We start from the raw sequence: 16,026 nt of genomic DNA on the forward strand, positions 1-16,026 counted from the left end.
CTATAACTGACAAAATTATAGAAATGGAAAACAAATTAGTGTTTGTGAGAGTTTTTAGGGTATGTATATAGGCTATAAAGGGGGAACACAAGGAGACATCTGTGATAATGGAATAGTTCTGTATTTCAATTGTAGTGGTTACACATAATAAAGTGGTATAAAGCTATCCAAACACATTGTACCAATGTCATTTTTCTGGTTTTGATATAGTGCTATAGTTATATAAAATATAACTATTGGGGGAAATTGGATGAAGCATTCACAGGATCTCTCTGTATTGTCTTTACTCCCTCCTGTGATTCTATAATTATTTCAAATAAAGAATTTTAAAAATGTAATTATACATAAGAGGCAAGTTTTTATTTTATTTTTTTAAAATATTTTATTTGGGCAGCCCCGATGGCGCAGCGGTTTAGCACCGCCTGCAGCCCAGGGCGTGATCCTAGAGACCCAGGATCGAGTCCCATGTCGGGCTCCCTGCATGGAACCTGCTTCTCCCTCTGCCTGTGTCTCTGCCTCTCTCTCTCTAGCTGTGTCTCTATGAATAAATAAATAAAATCTTTAAAAAAATAAAATAAAAGATTTTATTTATTTATTCACGAAAGACACAGAGAGAGGTACAGATATAAGCAGAGGGAGAAGCAGGCTCCCCACAAGGAGCCTGATATGGGACTCGATCCAATGACCCTATGATCATAACCTAAGCAAAAGGCAGAGATGCTCAACCACTGAGCCACCCAGGCATCTGAATAAGCAAGGTTTTATTTTTTATTTTTATTATTTTTAATATATTTTTTATTGGAATTCGATTTGCCAACATCTAATATAACACCCAGCGCTCATCCTGTCAAGTGCCCCCCTAAGTTCCCATCACCCAGTCACCCCATCCCCTGCCAACCTCTCCATGAAAAAACAAGTTTTTAAAGATATATTTATGTAAAATTTTAACAAAAAAAGCATAGTATATATTGTATAGGTTTACATACATTTACACCTGCTTGAATTAAATGAATTGTTTATTTTATACTTCCAAAGGATCAAATATTAAAACTTCGTATAGTTAAACCTAATGGTAAAATTCAGGTACATACAAAGATGGTAATGAGGGACGCCTGAGTAGCTCAGCAGTTGAATGTCTGTCTTTGGCTCAGGGCGTGATCTTAGAGTCCCAGGATTGAGTGCTACATTGGGCTTCCTGCATGGAGCCTGCTTCTCCCTCTGCCTATGTCTCTGCCTCTCTTTCTCTCTATGTTTCTCATGAATAAATAAATAAAATCTTTTTTAAAAAAGATGGTAATGATACACATCAATTTAATTAATTTTTAAAAGATTTTATTTATTTATTCATTCATGAGAATAAAGACACAGAGAGAGAGTCAGAAACATAGGCAGAGGGAGAAGCAGGCTCCCTGAGGAGAACCTGATGCAGGACTTGATCCCAAGACCCCAGGATCATACCCTGAGTCAAAAGCAGACACTCAACCACTGAGCCACCCAGGTGCCCCAATACACATCAATTTTAAAATAAAGACTGCCTCAGAAAGTAGAGAGAAGAGGTGGGAATGAGGCTTCTGATGGATCCAAACATTAAGAAAAACTGAGAAGTTTGCTTGCAAAGGGTAGTGGTGTGTTAGTAGATGAAAAGATGGAGTTCAGATTGTTTTTTTTTTTTTTATGTTGGAAAAGATTGTAACTTACTTGGATATTGAAGGAAAATATCCAATAGGGAGAAGTTGAAAATCCATTCAGGGAGGCCTAGCTGGCTCAGTTGGTAGAGCATGTGACTCTTGATCTCAGGGTCATGAGTTCAAGCCCCACATTGGGCATGGAGCCTACTTAAAAAAGAAAAGAAAAGAAAAGAAAAGAAAAGAAAAGAAAAGAAAAGAAAAGAAAGGAAAGGAAAAGAAAATCCAGTAAGAGATGGCAATTAGTCCAAACGTAAAGTAAAGAGTCATCAAAGAGGGAGTAATTGCATAGGTACTGGAAAGATTGAAGATGATGCTTCATGAGTAGTAGAAGACTGACTATAGTCTTTTATGGACAATGGCCAAACCATATGAACATGGAATTGGACAATAACCAAACTGTATATGGCAATAGAATTCTGACTGTAACCTCTGCATCAAAGAGCATGGAATGATCAGGACTTGGTCAATGACTGCTGGTCTCCCTATTTGTTTATTTATTTATTGGCCCTCTCTTCCAACTCAGAACAAGAGAGTGCCACATGTGCTCCCTAAAGATGTCTCATTTCTAGCTAGAATGCCATCAGCTTCCTCATGCCAACAACCACCAATCAGAACATACCTGGAGCCACCTTCTTTACTTTTTTTTACTATAAAGCTTTCTTGCTTGCCATTGAGTCTCTGCCAAAAGCAAGTAATGGTGGCTGACTCCTTTGCTATAGCAAGCTCTGAAGAAATAACCTGTTTGTTCTCCTTTGGGTGACATTCCTTTATGTCCACAGTAGAAAGGTTGAATTCATGATTTTGAAGGTAGACTTTATGACCCTCCAAGTGAGACATTGAGGCAGAGTGAATCTATTGAAAGAAGATGATGTCAAGAAACTTCAGTACTTTCCTTTTTTTTTTTAATGATTTTATTTATTTATTTATGACAGACACACACAGAGAGAGAGAGAGAGAGAGAGAGAGAGAATGGAAGAGACACAGGCAGAGGGAGAAGCAGGCTCCATGCAGGTTGCCTGACGCGGGACTCGATCCCAGGTCTCCAGGATCATGCCCTGGGTAGAAGGTGGTGCTAAACCGCTGAGCCACCAGGCTGCTGCTTGATGTCAAGAAACTTCAAAGACAAATTTTGGATGGATTATCTTTGTAGATATTAAAATAGGCTGGCTTTATGAAAATATGACTGTGGCCAAAAGTACTAACGTCTTCAATAAATGGAGTGGCCGGAAAGTCAACAGTAGCAAGAGATAGGCAAGAGTGGGGTGGGATAGCACTGTCTTCACACTTCACACTGCCTTTAAGGTAGTACTTCAAGTCTTCTGTTAAAGGAATGCTAATAGGCTGAGGATTGTCAGTGAAAAAGGTAATGATCTCTGTCCTAACAGTGAGTGGGGGAAGCGGATATTGGAGTAAATGTGTTAAGTATCAGGGAAGTAAGTGTGCTATGGAAGTACCCCAAGATGATACCTAGTCAAGATTTTGTTTTTGTTTTTTAAGATTTTATTTATTTATTCATGAGACACACACACACACACACACACACACACACACACAGAGGCAGAAACACAGGCAGAGGGAGAATCAGGCTCCATGCAGGGAGCCCTATGTGGGATTCGACCCCAGGACTCCAGGATCACACCTGGGCCAAAGGCAGGCGCTAAACCGCTGAGCCACCCAGGGATCCCGTACTCAAGATTTTGAGGGCAGGAACAGCCAGAAATTTCCTGGAGGCAGTGATAATTCATACTGTGTCCTGAAGGATGAGCAGAAAAGCACAAGCATAGAGAGGGGTTCGTTGCTGTACCAAGCACCATACTGTCTTAATTACTATGACTTTATAATAGGTCTTTATAGGACAGGTTCCTCTATGTTATTCCTCTTCAGATTGTTTTGGTGCTTCCTAACCTTATTCTTTCTCATTTCGATTTTATTTATTTATTTAATTTTAATTTATTTACTTGTTTGTTTATATATGAGTAAGAGTACACCCAACATGGGGCTGAACTCACTACCCCAAGATCAAGAGTTGCATGCTCTACTGACTGAGCCAGCCAGGCATCCCATTTTTAGTTTCAATTTTAGGATACACTTGTCAAAGTTTCACAAAAATCTGATAGATTACACTTGTCAAATTTCACAGGAATCTCAATCAGATTTTCGTGCCTATATAGAACTTAAGCCTCTTTCTTCTTATTGAATTATTACATATTCCTTAAGTGGCAACTTTAAATTTTACCTTCCTCAAGAAGGCCTTCCCTTACTTCCTAGATAAAATTAAATTTCCTTTCTATGTATTTCCACAGCATCCTGTACTTCCTATTAATTAACACAAGTCAGACTTAAAATTCTTTAGTCAAAGTCGGTCTCCTAGGCTAGAAAGTTCATAGGGACCACATCTGTCTAGTTCATCACAATATCCTCTAGCACACAGTCTAAAATAGTTCATGCTCAAGCCATACTTTTTTTTTTTTAGATTTTATTTATTCATGAGAGAGACAGAAAGAAGCAGAGACACAGGCAGAGGGAGAAGCAGGCTCCCCAGGAGGACCCTGATGTGGGCCTCAATCCCAGGACTCCATGATCATGACCTGAGCCAAAGGCAGATACTCAACCACTGAGCCACCCAGGGGCCCCCAAGCTATACTTTTAAAATTTTATTTTATTTTATTTTATTTTATTTTAAAGATTGTATTTATTTATTCATAGACACAGAGAGAGAGAGGCAGAGACACAGGCAGAGGGAGAGGGAGAAGCAGGCTCCATGCAGGGAGCCCGATATGGGACTCGATCCCCAGTCTCCAGGATCACACCCCAGGCTGCAGGCGGCGCCAAACCGCTGCACCACCAGGGCTGCCCTAAAATTTTAAATTAAAAATGTAAAAGAGTGGGGGCCCCTGGGTGGCTCAGTGGTTGGGCATCTGCCTTCAGCTCAGGTCGTGATCCCAGGATCCAGGATCGAGTCCTGCATCGGGCGGTGGGGAGCCTGCTTCTCCTTCTGCCTGTGTCTCTTCTCTCTCTTTCTCTCTCTCATGCCTTGTCCATTTAACAGGAGAGAGATCAAAGAATAGTTAGTTCGTGAGACCTAACAGAGCACTCTTCTATTATTTTTTTTAATTTTTTTTTTATTTATGATAGTCACAGAGAGAGAGAGAGAGAGGCAGAGACACAGGCAGAGGGAGAAGCAGGCTCCATGCACCGGGAGCCTGACGTGGGATTCGATCCCAGGTCTCCAGGATCGCGCCCTGGGCCAAAGGCAGGCGCCAAACCACTGTGCCACCCAGGGATCCCTTCTATTATTATTATATTCTTCTTCTGTTGTTATTACTAATGATCTATTACTGCTACTTCCTTTTCTTTGTAAAGTAAGAGATGAGGGGAGTCGATACTCATAAGCGAGAGGCAGCGGGATTGGAGGTGAGAGAAGAGCTGTGAAGAATGGACATGTGGACAGAATAGGGGAGCCAAAGACTCCCTGAGCAGTATTAAAGGTCCAGTGGATATTGGAGACCATGCATTCATACTGGTCTCAATCATACCAATCTGCACGGTATGGTTTTCTTCAGGTGTCCATAGCAGTACAGATCTACCTACAGATGATATTAAATGTTGGATTGATACAGGCTGGGATTTTTGCCAGACTGGTGCCAGTGAAGGACAATCGAACCATTGAGTTCAAAATATTGGTCAAAAGTAGTTGAAAAGAAGAAAGGGAGACAAAGAGACAGACTAGAGACTAAAAGGGCATTTGGTCTGGTTTGTGAGAATTTTCTCTTCCAGGTTTCCCAGCTATGTTTCCAATCCATGGGTTTAAGAGATTCCCCTGCATCATAGCGAATTTTCTTTTTTGGCTAAAGGGAGTTGGAGGAGTTTCAGTTTCAAAATAGTCTTAACTAAGAAAATGTAATACAGACTCTTTTACTTCTCATACTGTGTTTTTGTTTGTCTTGTTTTAGGGGGTTTAGATGTAATGTAGAGCCAAAGTTGATCAGCTTTTCAAGCATTTGGGGCATTTCTGTTGAAATCATCTAACAGCTCTATTGCATAAAAGGCTCAGCATTCTGGCAGATGATTTCAGAGCCTCTGGGGCTTGGAGTCAACCAGTAGGGTTTGCAGGGATTCCTGTCTCCTTGTTTTACTGATCTTATTCAGAAACAGCCAGGACTTTATGCCTGGAGCTGCTGGGGTAGAGGGACAGATCCTTTGATTGGCTGAGGATCTTGCTCTGGGAAAAGGGGAATGTGAGCCCTCTGTTCTTTGCTATATCCAAGATCTTTCCTGACTTGTTTCCTATTGCAAAATGAATCACTCTGGAAGTAGGTCAGCAATGCCGCAGTCATCTGTCTCTTTCCAGGCTCTACCACTTCAAGATCATATCACCGAACCTTGTGTCTTTCTTCCCAAAGCCATCAGAGACAGGTTTACCAAAACATTTACCTTCTGTTTCCTACTTCATACAGACAATACTAGAGACTAACAACATGTTAGTTGGAGTTGTTTTTGGCTGCCTGTTTTTGGATTTACTTGATTGACATTTCTACAAGGCATTTAGTTTTAGTTTCCAACAACAATAACATGCAAGCAACTTTCAGTCTCCTTTTTTCAATTCCTCCTTTCAATTTAATAGGCAGCTCCCAAGGCAGGTTCTAAAATGAGTGCTTGGTATGCAGAAAAGGTTGTAATGTTATTAATTTAAATCCCATCAAGTGATATGTCATGATTTATTTAATTATTTCTCTGGACATTAGTTTATGTCCACATTAGTGGACATTTAGTTTATTTTGCTATTTGATTTTATAATTAATTACTGTAAAGGATATCTTTATGCATAAACATTTTTCTGTATTTAGGAAATATGGGATTCCTCCTCAACTTTCCAGAGTTTTCAATATAAATATTATCTACTGCTAAGCCTGAAAGTGTAGAATGATATTTAACATCTGCCCCCTTTTTCCCCTCTCCTTAGTTTTCTTTGAATCTCTGATCTCTGTAAAATGCCTGTTAATTCCATTTTATGCACTATCATTGCCATTTCTTCCCCACGTAGCCCTCCCTCCTGGAGGTATTTGTCTTCCTACTTGGATCTGTACTGATTTCTTTCTGGATCTACTACACAGCAGTCATCCTTGGACTATCCAGTTTCCCGGATCTGATGACTTATCTTTCTCGGTTTATTATTATAAATAATTTTGCTAGAGTGTATCCTCTATTTTGCTAGAATGTATCCTCTAATGCCATCCTGATGAAGAGTATAAACATTTTAATACTATGTATGTCTAAATATATCTAAGTTAAAAACAATTTTTTAATTCTGTACTTTGAGGACAATGATCCATTATCTTCTAGCATGCAGTGTTGTGGAGAAATTCAACATGATTCTCTCAATCTTCTGTTTATGGGTTTTTTCCTTTGAAAGTTTCTAGAGTCATCTCTTTTTTGGTGTTCTGAAATTTCAAGTTGACATGTCTTAGTGTTGCTGTTTTATAAATTTATTATATTGAGCATTCAGTATGTTCTTTTTTATTGACATACAATTGACACATAGATTAATTAGTTTTAGGTGTACAACATAATGATTCCATGATTGCATGTTCAATATTCACTTTTAAACTGGAGACTTGGGATGCCTGGGTGGCTCAGTGGTTGACTGCCGCCTTCCGCCAAGGGCATGATTCTGCAGTCCCAGGATCCAGTCCCACATTGAGCTCCCTGCATGGAGCCTGCTTCTCCCTCTGCCTGTGTCTCTGCCTCGCTTTGTGTGTGTCTCTCATGAATAATAAATAAATTAAATCTTTAAAAATAAATAAATAAAAATAAATAAACTGGAGACTTGACCTTTAAAAAAAAAAAAAAAGGGCAGCCTGGGTGGCTCCGCAGTTTGGCACCGCCTTTGGCCCAGGGCATGATCCTGGAAACCTGGGATCGAGTCCCACAACGGGCTCCCTGTATGGAGTCTGCTTCTCCCTCTGCCTGTGTCTCTGCCTCTCTCTCCCTCTGTTTCTCTCATGAATAGGTAAATAGAATCTTTAAAAAAATTAAAAATTAATAAAAAATAAAAAGATTTATTTATTTATTTGAGAGAGAGAGCATAAGTGGGAGGCAGAGGGAGCAAAAGAATCTCAAGCCAACTCCACGCTGAGTACGGAGCCTAAAAGTGCTCCATCTCGCCACCCTGAGACCACACCCAAGCCTAAACCAAGAGTTGTTTGGATGCTTTATTAACTGCACCATTCAGGTGCTCCATTGATCTTTATCTCTGGGAAATATTCTTGTGCTACTTCCTTATAATTTTGTTCCCAATGTCCTCTCTTTGGGGAACTCTTTTATTTAGATATTGAAACTCTCAAATTAATACTTTAATTTTGTTATCTTTTTTACTTACCCTCATTTTAAATTTTTAAAATCACCTTTTGTTTCTAATTTTTCTCCCCCCCCCCCCCCGTTTCATTTCTCTCCTTTTCTTTCCTTCCTTCCTTCTGAAAGGATTTAGTCTTATTTCATGGAATTAAAATCTTATCTCCCTGATAATATTAATTTACTTTTACCATTTGCATTATCTGTTTCCTCTGAGTTCTTTTTCTCCTCCTTTGGTTTATTTGTTTTGGCCTCTGTCTTTACTGTTGGAAGCTTTTCTCGAAGATCTGGTGATCCTTGGATGTTTGTTCAGGTTTTTAAATGAATCACTGCAAAGCTGATTGGAAACTGTGTGAGTGGGCAGGTCTTGTTAGTTTGTGGGCTTATTTTTAGATTGAGGAGGTAGCCAGCTTGTGGATGTGGGTGTGGTCCCCCAAATGTCAGTATGTGTAGGTATTTTCTCTGTAGCAATTTAGTTTATCAAGAGAGAGCCTCTAATCTGCTGCCTGAGAAAGATAAACCTGGCTGGTGGTGCCTCTAACACAGGGTGAGGTAAGGAACTGAAGAGTCTCACCATTCAGTGGGCAGACTTTTATTAAAGCCTCATCCTGCCCTTTTCCTGCCTGGTGCTCCCCCAAAGTCTCTTAGGTTGTTTCTCCCCAATAAAGTACTTGTAGAAGTTGGGGAGGGGTGGTTGCTTCACTGATAGGAGTGGAGGAAGGCTTGTAGGGCTAACTGCTTCTTTTTTCAGTTTTTTTTTTTTTTTTTTTTGGACACCTCTCATTGCTTTCAGTGCCCTATTCCTTCCAGGGTACAGGCTTCAATTGCTAACTAAGTCTTTGGGAATGGGTTGTATTGCTGCTTCTTGAGAGCATTCTCCAACAGAGTTTGGTCTTTTCTGCTCTGCTAATTTTTTTTTTAAGATTTTATTTTTCCATTTACGAAAGACACACAACGGGGAGACAGAGACATAGGCAGAAGGAGAAGCAGGCTCCTCGCAGGGAGCCCGATGTGGGACTTGATCCTGGGACTCCGGGATCACACCCTGTGCCGAAGGCAGAAGGTCAACCGCTGGACCACCCAGGCGTCCCTCTGCTCTGCTAATTTAGTTACCATTCCTTCTCCTGCTTTTTGTCTTCATATATTGTGGGTTGGGGGTACAGATATTTCCTAGTTTTGTTGAAAATGGGGTTAGTGGGGGTGGGACGGAAAAAATGGGGTTTGTGTTTCTGTTTCCCGTTCTGTTTGGAGATTTTCAAAGAAGAGATTAGAAAGGTCAATGCTCAGCCATCTTGATTCTGGAAATTGTGAAGGTGACATCCTAGCATTTGCCTTGATCACCACTATCCAAACTTACTTGAAAAAAATACAAAAGTTGGGATGCATGGGTGGCTCAGTGGTTGAGTGTCTGCCTTTGGCTCAGGGAATGATCCTGGGGTCCTGGGATCGAGTCCCACATTGGGCTCCCTGTGGGGAGCTTGCTTCTCCATCTGCCTGTGTCTTTGCCTCTTTCTGTGTGTCTCTCATGAATAAATAAATAAAATCTTTAAAAAACATACAAAAGTATTTTGAAAGCAATTCTGTCTGCATGTATTCTTTGCTCAGTGGCAATGCCAAGCAGTATTATGCCTAGCTATACTGGAGCCTGAGACAAAAAGGAAAATTAGTAATACCAATCCTATCTTATTTAAAGTCTTGATATTTTGTTCATTATGGGGGATTTTGTATCAGATTTGAGTTTTTAAAATATTGCATTCAAGTATTATTTGTCTTGATTACTGAGTTTTTATTTTATTTTTTTAAAAGATTTTATTTATTTATTCATAGAGACAGAGAGAGAGAGAGAGAGGCAGAGACAGAAGCAGGTTCCACACAGAGAGCCCGACGTGGGACTCGATCCAGGGTCTCCAGGATCACGCCCCGGGCTGCAGGCGGCACTAAACTGCTGCACCACCGGGGCTGCCCGATTACTGAGTTTTTTTTTTTCTCTCTTTTTTTTTTTTAATTTTATAAATTAATTTTTATTGGTGTTCAATTTACCAACATACAGAATAACACCCAGTGCTCATCCCGTCAAGTGTCCCCCTCAGTGCCCGTCACCCATTCACCCCCACCCCCCGCCCTCCTCCCCCTCCACCACCCCTAGTTCATTTCCCAGAGTTAGAAGTCTTTATGTTCTGTCTCCCTTTCTGATATTTCCCCACACATTTCTTCTCCCTTCCCTTATATTCCCTTTCACTATTATTCATATTCCCCAAATGAATGAGAACATACACTGTTTGTCCTTCTCCGGTTACTGTGGCCAAGTTCAAAAAGGGTGTTGCCTGAGTTCTCCTCTGGGATTTTGATGGAATCTTGTCTCACATTCAGATCTTTCATCTATTTTGAGTTTATCTTTGTGTATGGTGCAAGAGAGTGGTCCAGTTTCATTCTTCTGCATGTGGATGTCCAATTTTCCCAGCACCATTTATTGAAGAGAGTGTCTTTCTTCCAGTGGATCGTCTTTCCTCCTTTATCGTATATTAGTTGACCATAAAGTTCAGGGTCCACTTCTGGGTTCTCTGTTCTGTTCCATTGATCTATGTGTCTGTTTTTGTGCCAGTACCACACTGTCTTGATGAACACAGCTTTGTAGTACAACCTGAAATCTGGCATTGTGATGCCCCCAGATATGGTTTTCTTTTTTAAAATTCCCCTGGCTGTTTGGGGTCTTTTCTGATTCCACACAAATCTTAAAATAATTTGTTCTAAGTCTCTGAAGAAAGTCCATGGTATTTTGATAGGGATTGCATTATACGTGTAAATTGCCCTGGGTAATATTGACATTTTCACAATATTAATTCTGCCAATCCATGAGCATGGAATATTTTTCCATCTCTTTGTGTCTTCCTCAATTTCTTTCAGAAGTGTTCTATAGTTTTTAGGGTATATTTTGAGAACCATTTGAATGGTAAATGGTTCTCCAACCTTTTATTTTCAGGTTGTAGGTGTCCTTCTGTCTAAAATGAGTCTCTTGTAGACAGCAAATAGATGGGTCCTGCTTTTTTATCCAGTCTGAAACCCTGCGCCTTTTGATGGGGTCATTAAGCCCATTCACGATCAGAGTTACTATTGACAGATATGAGTTTAGTGTCATCATGATATCTATTTAGTCCTTGTTTTTGTGGATTGTTCCACTGAACTTCTTAAAGGGGAGTTTTACTGAGTTTTTAAATTTTATACCCTATTTGAGTGACTTCCTTGCTACATCCTAGTTCTTAGAGGCAGGTATCACATACTTGATCAGCTGGTGTCCTTACCATAAACCACTACAAATAAACATATAATCTAAGTAAAAGCAGCCTGCTTGTCGTGTAAACTTTCGGCTTCAAGAGAAATTCCAGTCAACTTTTCAACCAGTTTGCCTTTCTTAGAGCTTCTACATATTCTTGAGTCCTCTCCTTTGTTTGTAGCAATAGTTGGTCTTCTAGGAAATATAGGGTTGTCAAAGTGAGTTCCTTCCAGTATGATTGAGATATCAGAATTTTATTGATACATGTTGCAAAATATAGAAGGACCGATGTGGCACTGCAGTAATCAGGTCCGTGGCTTTTTCTACTAAGATGCTGTGACAGAACAGAATCAGAAGCATTTCTTCCAATTTTTTTTGGTGTTATTTGCTAAAAAACTTGTGATGAAGTAAAAGAAGTAAAACTTCTTCAGGTATTTCTATACCTACTATTAAATATGAGCTGGTGTTGGAAAAGGATCCTCCCTTCTTAATTACAAGATTTTTGTTGGCTAAGTGGAAGATCGAGGAGGAAGGTGTTTGGGCTGTTATGGGGCACGAGGATGAAATGAGAGTGAATTTTTTTATTCTTTTGAATTCTTATTTTAATTAGCTATGGTGGTGTAGGTGAGTCTTTTAGACCACTGTGCATTGCCACTTGGGGAACAGTCATGTTAAAGGTATAGGGGCAGAAAAATTTTCCTTTCTTCCCTTTTATGTTCTTTGCCTGGTCTGATCATCAAATTGACATAAGACAGATTAATAGGACAAAAACAAGTTAAATTTCCTATGTTCCAGAGCCCCAAAGATCTGAGGCTCAGGGCATGTGGGTAGCTGAGGCTCATATGCCATCCTCAGCTAAGGAATGGGAGAGTGGCCTGGGGCTTCAAAGGGGAGGAGGTAATTCGCAGGTCGATAAGAAAAGCATGTTTGGTAATTAGCAGTTGTCCTGCTACACAGATAAGTCTGTCAGATAAAAAGTTGTCTCTGGTAATAACTGTCTTTCTGGGCCAGGGACCCTATCTAAATTCTCTTAGGGAGGGGCACCTGGTGACTCAGTGGTTGAGTGTCTGCCTTTGGCTCAGCTGATGATCCTGGGGTCCACACAGGGAGCCTGCTTTTCCCTCTGCCTGCCTATGTCTCTACCTCTCTCTCTCTCTATGCCTTTCATGAACAAATAAATAAAATCTTAAAATAAATAAATACATAATTTAGGTAGGTAAAGGAGAGGTAAAAGTTTGTCTTGGATCGAGTCTCGATTGACTTCAGCTCAAAATAACCCAATGCCAAAGTAGCACATTTTGGGGTGGCATATTCTACTTGCCTTCAGTTCTGCCTTTGAAACTTCCCCAAGAAGTTTCATAGTCTAGGGATGTCTGGATGGCTCAGCGGTTGAGTGTCTGCCTTTGGCTCAGGTCCTGATCCCGGTATCTGGGATAGAGTCCCACATCGGGCTCCTTGTGGGGAGTCTGCTTCTCCCTCTGTCTCTGCCTCTCTCTCTCTTTCTCATGAATAAAAAATAAAGTCTTAAAAAAAAAAGTTTCATAGCCTAGAAGTTGAGTTGGTAGATTATTCTATCTCATTGAACTAATCTGTTACTACTAAGGGTAGTCACTTCACTTACACAGCTGTGTCTCATTTCAGGAAGCAGAGATGTGAGTGGGTTCCCAAAGTTAGAACTGTGGTTCAAACAGTCAAGTATTTAATAAAAGGATTTGTATGGAAACAAAAGAAAAACAAAGGAGCAGATTATAATCTCAGCGTCTGGGTTCCGAAGGCAGATAATCAAGAAACCTTTTATTTTTTTTAAGATATTTATTTACTTATTTGAAAGAGAGAGAGAGAGAGGGAGAGCACTAGAAAGATAGACAAAGCACCAGGGGAGAGCAGAGGGAAAGGGAGAAACAGGCTCTCTGCGGAGCAGAGGAGCCTGATGCAGGGCTCAATCCTAGTACCCTGGGATCATGATCTGAGCCAAAGGTAGATGCTTAACCAACTGAGCCACCCAGGTGCTCCTGAGAAGCTTTTTAGATGTCAAGCTTAAAGCTTTTCCTGGTTTGTGGTTTCATGCCTGTAGTATCTCTCTGAGTAGCCAGACAGCAACAGGCAACTGTCCATACATGAGCTGTTGTGGTGATTTCTCTGAAGCTTATAACAAGTTGTTTAGCTTTAGCTTACATGGCTTTGGGAAACGGTGGTGTTAGTTTTCAATGATTCCAAATCAGAAGGGTGAGAGTAAATTGAAATTAGTTTGGAGAGTTGTGGCCAAAAATTGGAGCAAACTAGAAGAATTCAGGATCTAGTCCATTTAGTATAGGCAGAAAACAAAACCTCAAAGACAATTAATAACACTAGAATTTTGTATCCACAAATATGTTTTACTGAAACATAATTTTTCTCTCTCTAATCACTCCCACTTTTCAAAGATAACCACAGTGAGATGAGTTTGTTTGCAAATTGAGTCTAGTTTCAATAACCTTGCAAATTGAGTCTAATTTCAATAAAGTTGGCCTAAAAGTGCACAAGAATAGTGATTGATCATATAGCCTCTTTTGAATCTGTTTTGCTGGGACTTTTCATTAGGAATCTCAAATTAGACTTTTTTATAAAGACTTTATTTATATGAGTGAAAGAAAGAAAACACAAGATGGGGAAGAGTCAGAGAGAGACCTAGGACTCTGGGATCATGACCTGAGCCAAAGTCAGACACTTTACTGACTGAGCCACCCAGGCACCCTCAGATTGGACTTTTAAAAGCCTCTTTTAAGATTCTATTTATTTATTCATGAAGGACACAGAGAGAGGCAGAGACATAAGGCAGAGGGAGAAGCAGGCTCCATGGAAGGAGCCCAATGTGGGACTCGATCCCGGTACTCTGGGATCACACCCTGTGCCAAAGGCAGATACTCAACCACAGAACCACCTAGGCTTCCTTTAAAAGCTTTTTTTTTAAATTTTTATTTATTTATGATAGTCATCACAGAGAGAGAGAGAGAGGCAGAGACACAGGCAGAGGGAGAACCAGGCTCCATGCACCGGGAGCCCGACGTGGGATTCGATCCCGGGTCTCCAGGATCGCGCCCTGGGCCAAAGGCAGGCGCTAAACCGCCGCGCCACCCAGGGAACCCCCCCTTAAAAGCTTCTTAATGCTAGGAAGCCTCACTTTGTGTCTCTCATAAATAAATAAATAAATAAGTAAAATCTTAAAAAAAAAAAAAAAGGGGAAACCTGGGTGGTGCAGCGGTTTAGGACCGTCTTCGGCCCAGGGTGTGGTCCTGGAGACCCGGGATTGATTCCCACGTCAGGCTCCCTGCATGGAATGGAGCCTGCTTCTCCTTCTGCCCATGTCTCTGCCTCTCTCTCTCTCTGTGTCTCTCATGAATAAATAAATAAAATCTTAAAAAAAAAAATGCTAGGAAACCAAGCCATGTATTCACCATTTGGCTTCGCCTACAATACCTATAGATTTGAGTAAATTACTTTCTTTTCAAAGTCCCCGAAATATTCTGAGGTTTCTGAGACTGCCAGGAAGTGGCTTTCCTCACTCACCTGTTGAGGCTATCAGGAAATCTGTAAACAAGGTACCAGGCCAAGTTTTTCAAGGGGTTTTGTTGGCTCCATAAAGTCAACCTTAGCCCTTAAAGCTGTCTGGTCATAACTGATTCTATGCACATTCTCAAAATAGACATTCCAGCCAAAGCCATGGTAATATAAGTAATATTTTCAATTGTGTTTTGTATCAAGGACAACAGACTCTTACTGAATTTATGCAAATAACAAATTATATTGCCATGAAGCGGATTCAAGAGTTTCTGAGTGCTGGGGGATCAGTTAAGGAGAAAACATAAATGTTTCATCTTTGTTACAAGCTACTATAAGTCATAGAGAGCTTACAAGAAAATGTTTCCTTAAATCTGGAAAAACAAAACATTAAGGAACCAGCAGTGTTTCAAACAAAAAGTCACAAAAAATTATAATCATCCTCCTCAGTTCATTCAATCGCATTTAATTATATTTGTTCTGCTTGAGTCCAGGTATTTCTTAATTTTGGAAATTCTTCTCCAGTTCAGTTTATGATCAAAAAGTTATCAGAGGGACACCTGGGTGGCTCAGCAGTTGAGCAGCTGCCTCTGGCTCCGGGTGTGATCCTAGGATCGGGATCGAGTACCACATCAGACTCCCTGCAAGGAGCCTGCTTCTCCCTCTGCCTATGTCTCTGCCTCTCTCTCCCTGTGTCTCTCATGAATAAATAAATAAATCTTTTAAAAAAGAATCTATTCAGATGTTTAAAAAATAATCAGAAACCTGTAGTTGTCAAAGTTCTTTCCATGAATCTTCTTCAACGCTATTACAAAAGTATCAGAATAAGACAACAATAAATGACAAAAGACCTAAAACTAGCCATGGTTAAAGATCTGTTTATTTCTGTGACATACGTTTTAAGATAATAACTAAGTTATGACTAAGTTATACCAGGACATAATCAGATTTCTTGGCATTTCACACAAGATCAGGAACACTTATGTTAATAACATATATCCACACAAACATAATCTCAGAAGATTTAGCATCAGTTATTTGAGAATGCTTCCCATTAAATTTAACATAACAAAAAAGCCTAATTAGTGTAACATCTCTCTCTCTGTAATGAGAGAGAACAAATCTTTGAGATGTTCCAGGAACCCCTGGAAAATCCTAAAGTTAGTTCAAGGTCAAAAA

At 40.1% G+C, this 16,026-nt stretch overlaps 1 non-coding gene across 1 annotated transcript; it reads left to right on the forward strand.

The window, feature by feature from the left end:
- Positions 1-1,753: 1,753 nt before the first annotated feature.
- Positions 1,754-1,826, forward strand: TRNAK-CUU (transfer RNA lysine (anticodon CUU)). Its single transcript has one exon. It is a non-coding gene; the product is annotated as a tRNA-Lys (tRNA).
- Positions 1,827-16,026: the final 14,200 nt, after the last annotated feature.

The sequence above is a fragment of the Nyctereutes procyonoides genome, unplaced genomic scaffold, assembly GCF_905146905.1.
Source record: "Nyctereutes procyonoides isolate TBG_1078 unplaced genomic scaffold, NYPRO_anot_genome, whole genome shotgun sequence".
Taxonomy (NCBI): domain Eukaryota; kingdom Metazoa; phylum Chordata; class Mammalia; order Carnivora; family Canidae; genus Nyctereutes; species Nyctereutes procyonoides.